Below are 6,000 nucleotides of genomic sequence, written 5' to 3'. Positions count from 1 at the left end.
AACAATTAAATGAAAGTACAAGCGTCCAACATTGTCTACCAATTTCTTTAATAATCCCATTACATTAAGAGTGCTCCAATTTCAATGACAATCCACAGCCTAATACAAAATACAGACTAAGGTCAGCCATGAGCACTCGAAGGCTGGTTTAGCTCCGAGACTAAGGTGTGTGAAGTATTAGATTTTGGCCGGGGAGTCTTTATGATTCAGATGCTAACATGATCCTGCTGAGCGGTTGGCTGACGAGTTCGTTTTACGCCGTTCACCCGGGCTCCACATTGTCTTTTTATTCATTGCATTCAAAGCTCTTCTTGAATGAAGTAGCGTCCAGTTTCGGTACCTCTTTCACAAATAAAACAAGAGACACTTCTTTATTTCAAAATTTTATTAACGTCAGAATGGAATTATTTGTCCGCGGTGCGGACTTAAACACTTCAGCACCGCGACACTCAACCTTTATTAATATGTCATAAAGTGTCAAATATTATAAACACAACAAATTTGACACAACATATATCAATAATTATTGTCAAAACGAAAGACAACATAACCAATTGTAACCATTAATAACCAAATTAATAACCTGCTGGTATGGGCGTGCCCACCTGTATCTCTGCTGGAACTGCCGGCGTCCCCTAGCGCGGCAGTCACATGACCTTACGATTCACAGAGGCGCATGCCCCTGGAGTGTCCTGCACTTACACCTCTGTGCACCACAAGTAACCATACCTAGATGGTTAACTCCTGCACCGTACCAGCTTAACCAAACCAGAGTACCCGGCCAAGGCCGGAGAACGCGACCCCTTGCGCTTCACCGGCTCCCCAACACAGCCTCGGCCCTCTCTAAACCGGACCGAACGTCCAGCAGCCAAATGTCCAGACCAATGTCGGACAAATGAACACCGTCATCACGGAACAACCCCGCAACGTCACCCACCAAGTCCCTATGCCTAACCACTATGCCACCCCGAAAAGCCACAAAACGCGAAACCGACCTATTAACCTGCTTGCGTGCCCGTTCAATACCGGCCAACGAGTTGGCACCACGCCAACGCAAACGGCGCACTATCTCAGACCAAACGAACACCGTCTCCGGGTAAGCGGCCCAAAGCTGAAGCAGGTCTGCCTTAATATCAGCTATCAGCGCCCGGATAGGAACCGAACACAAATCATTCCCACCGACATGCAGGAGCAGGATCCGGGGCACCCCATGGATCTGAACGTGGCGAGACACCTCTCGGGACACACGATCCCAACGCATACCTCGGAAACCGAGCCAGCGGACCGTCAACTGCGCGGGATCAAGACCCAGCTGTCTCCCATTCGGACGCACAGCAGCCCGACGCGCCGCCCAGAAGACATAGGAGTGCCCCGGGATCCAAACTGCTCCTAAAAAACAAACAAAGAAAAACAAACGTCAAGAAAACAACCTTCACAGCAAATGAGGACGAACATACGACAGAAAACGGCTAGACTCCCACCTGCCCAACCTCATAATCACCTCCTGACGCAACCCCCACCGCGCAGCTTCCGTAGCCGCCCCAATCCGGAAGGAATGGGACCCATACTCATCAGCCGACAAACCGAGGTTCGCCAGGGCCCGCTTAAACAAGGCAATGAACTGAAACCGGGACAGATGGGAACCGTCCATATGCACCAGCAAAGGCCCCCCAACCTGAGGCCGAACTGCAAGATAAGCCGCCATACAGTCATGCGGGCAAACCGAAGAACCGGGAAGAGACTGCAAAACAATAAAACGACCCCTGCCCTCCTGATCCGTCTTGGACCTCCGAAGACCCAACCGGACCCCCCCACCGGACAGCAAAACATCATCGAACAGCAGGCCACCAGGGACAGACTTGCTGGGACTCACAAGCTCACCAATACGGAAGGCACCAAAAAAGGCGAGGACAAACGCCAGCCGAAACAACAAGAACTCCTCCCGCGACACACAAGCCCCGTCTAGAAACGCCACCAAATCCAACAGCAGAGGGTAGGAAACCGGCCTCCTAGAATCACGCCTAGCAGCACCCCGCCGATACCCCCGCAGAGCCTGACGGACCATAAAGGTTTTAGTGAAATCAGGCTCACCCCCAGCCTTAAAATGAAAAGCAAGAGCAGACATCCGGCGACCCAAACCCGCAACAGACACCCCACTACTAAACCAATAACCCACCAGCCACAACAGGCACTCCGCCCTACTAAGACCCTGTTCCAAGGCGGACGCCTCGGCCCAAAAAGCAGTCCATTCACCCCAAACCTGATCGTAAAAACCACGAGTAGCAGGGACCAGAGAACGTTGCAGAAGGACCTCTACTCCAGCTCGCCCAGACTCCACATCCAAGCCGGAAAATCCGTGCCCACCTTGTCCGCCCCGGGCGCCAAAGCGAAGAATCGGTCCCACTGCAAACGAGAAAGGGAGTCAGCTATACAATTGTCAACACCAGGAACATGAGAAGCCCTAAGGCACATATTAAGCTGAAGACAACGCAACACCAAGCGCCGCAACAAGCGCAACACGGGAACCGAAGAGGAGGTGAGATTAGAAATCGCCTGAACCACGGCAAGGTTGTCACACCAAAAACGAACCTGGCGATTAGCGAGACGATCACCCCACACCTCCACCGCCACCAAAATGGGAAACAACTCCAGGAAAGTCAAATTCTTAGTCAAACCCGCACGAGCCCAGCCGGCCGGCCAGCTCCCCACACACCAACTACCCCCAAAATAAGCACCGAACCCCACCGCACCCGCGGCATCCGTCCACAACTCCAGGTCCACATTAGTGACCGGCTCCTCCATCCACAACGTCCGACCATTATAATCACGCAGAAACAAATCCCACACCTCAAGGTCCTCCTTCAGGGATCTCGTAAGCCGCACAAAATGATGTGGGGCCGATATACCAGCAGTCGCCAAAGACAAACGCCTCGAAAAAACCCTGCCCATCGGCATAACCCGAGACGCAAAATTCAATTTCCCCAACAAGGACTGTAATTGCCTCAAAGTGACCTTGTGCAGCCGCCGAAAACTCGCAACCAAAAAACGAAGCCTCAGGGAGCCGATAAGACATGTCCCCCGAATCAATTGCAATACCCAAGAAACACAAGGAACTACACGGCCCCTCAGTCTTATCAGGTGCCAACGGGACACCAAAAAGACGCGCCACCTGTTGCATCGTGGCCAACAAAACCGCACACTGAGAAGAACCCGCCGGACCCACACACAAAAAATCGTCCAAATAATGAATAATAGAAGGGAGACCCGCAACCTCCCGAACCACCCACTCCAAGAACGTACTAAACGTCTCAAAGTACGAGCAAGAAATGGAGCAACCCATCGGGAGGCACCTGTCAACAAAAAACCCATCACCCCAAAAACACCCCAACAAATGAAAATTTTCCGGATGAACAGGAAGGAGACGGAAGGCAGCCTCAATATCAACCTTTGCCAACAACGCCCCCCTACCAGACACCCTCACCCAATGCGCCGCCCTATCAAAAGACGCATACGAGACCGTACACAGAGCCGGGTCAACACCATCATTCACCGACTGCCCTTTCGGATACGACAAATGATGGATCAACCGGAACTTGTTTGGTTCTTTTTTGGGGACCAGGCCCAACGGGGACACCCGCAAATCAGGGATAGGGGGGGAAGGAAACGGACCCGCCATCCTGCCCAAACGCACCTCTTTCAACAACTTGTCAGAAACAACAGACGGATTGGCAAGCGCCGATTTAAGGTTACGCGACCGAGCAGATAAACCCTCAACCTTAGACGGAATGCGAAAACCCTCACGAAAACCCTCCTCCAGCAACCGGGCAGCATCCCGATCGGGATATTTAATCAGCCACGGCAGCATCATCTCCAGCCGCACCGGAGTCTCCCCTTTTGCCAGCACTGGCCCTACCCCCTTTCTGCCGCTTGAGGCACTTAGTAAGCGGGTGTGCGCCACTACAGCCGGAGCACTCATGCTTAAAGCGACACAACGTGCCCCACTTGCACTGCCCCTCATTAAACTTCCAGCAGTATCCTTTCTGTTGCCCAGCCGACACCCCTGAACCGGAAGTGCCGGCTCCCGTCTGAAAAGGCTGAGACCCAGGACGACCCGGCGTCATAACGCGCAGCCACAGTGCTATATCTTTATGGTCCCAACGGACCCCAGGACGCACCGCCATGCGCTGCTGGAACTGCTCATCATACCGCAGCCACGCCTGCCCACCATAAACCCGATACGCTTCCCCAATCGAGTCAAGGTAGCAAAATAACCCCGAACAATGCTCAGGCGCCTTCTGACCAATGACACTGGCCAAAATGGCGAAAGCCTGCAGCCAATTAGAAAAGGTGCGAGGAATCAAACGGTATCTACGCTTCTCCTCATCCTCCTTCTTCAAATGCGTACCCAAAGGAGCCTCAAAACAAACATATATCTCCCCACGGGCAGCGTCCGCTAGACGAACAGGATCCACGTCAGCGCGCGAACCCCCAGCAGCCGGGTCAGCAGAAGCGCTGCTAGCGCTAACAGGCGCAGGAACAGGCGAAACAACAGGCGCAATAACAGGCGCAATAACAGGCGCAGTAACAGGCGCAGTAACAGGCGCAGTAACAGGCGCAGCAACAGGCGCAGGCGCAACCTGCCCCACGGCCCCAGCCGGCACCCCAGTAACAGCCGGTACACCTCCACCACTCCCCAAAGCACTGAGACCACCAGCCCCAGGCGCACCATATGACCCCCATACCTGCGCCGGCGACGCACCCTGACCCCCCAAACCACAAGTCGCCACCAGGTCACGAAAAACAGTAAGCAATTGGAGCGCTACCGCCGAGCTATCCCCAGAAACCGCAGAAGCACTCCCACCACCCCCAGCCAACCCCCCAACAGGTGTAGAGTGTGAAGCAAAATCAGAAAATAAAGGAAACAAATGCTCACCCTGAGATGCAGCGCCCCCAGCGGTGGATGTAGAAGGCACAGCCTCCGGAGAATGTGCAGCTGCAGTACCGGAACGGAAGGCAGCAGGAGTGTCCAGCAGGTCGTCCGCGGCCTCAGTGCGTGGAGCAACTGAGGAACAGCCGGCAGCAGCAGCCTCCCCAGCGTCTCTGCAGGCACCCAGGGCTCCACGGGCCCCAGCACTGGCCCGCAAGCTAGGCCGAGACGCAGCCTGCGTGGGGTTCGGAGCCCTCAGCGGGGAAGCGGCCCTCCGCGACGATCGCACCCGGGCGCGAGCACCGGGGCGCCCAAAATCGAGGCCGCAGTCGCGGCCTGTACCGCCAGGCCGCAAGGAACCCGCACCGGCGGCGCCAGACGCCCCGGACGCTCCGGCAACGGAGCCCTCGACCCCGCCGCCAAGCTCCTCCCCGGAGCTGGACCTAGACTGCGGCGGGGATGATCGGTGCGGCGGCACCTCCGGGCGAGGCCTGCCGGCCCTCCCGGAACGTGCCGGACGGGAACTCCGGCGCTTGGTAGGCCCGGAACGGGACACGGGGCGGACCGGAGACGCAGCAGCCACTCTCCGGCCAGACACCTCCGGGCTCAGCCTGACGGGAGGGCGGGAGACCCTGGAACGGCTTGACCTCGACGTCCCAGGGGCAGGTGAAGGACCAGGAGCCGGAGAAGAAGACAGGACCCCGGACAGACGCTCCCGGAGCCACTCAACATCTCCCCCAGCAGCCTCCTGAAGTTCCTGAAGCAGGGATTCCATGCTGGACGCCATCAGGACCTGCAAGACAAAAGGTGAAAAAATCTCTTTGAAAATAATTGCCCCTATAGGCCACGACCCTTCCTTATATATCCCCCAGGGAGGGTAATTACCCCCTCCCCTCTGGCCCTGCACGTGCCTCCAAACTTAACTCCTTCCGTGCTAAAATTTCCGCTTAGTCATGCCTTAACCCCTTAAACCGGCTTGACCATGGGTACCTCGTCCGCACTACATTCATGGGGCCCCTCTGTCCAATTCTTTCCCTCCGGGGCTGTTCTGGAACGCCGCAGTCTCTGAAGGA

This window comes from Sceloporus occidentalis, unplaced genomic scaffold (assembly GCF_023333645.1).
Source record: "Sceloporus occidentalis isolate IW3139 unplaced genomic scaffold, rSceOcc1.0.p SCAF_103, whole genome shotgun sequence".
Taxonomy (NCBI): Eukaryota; Metazoa; Chordata; class Lepidosauria; order Squamata; family Phrynosomatidae; genus Sceloporus; species Sceloporus occidentalis.
This window is presented reverse-complemented; position numbering follows the sequence as displayed.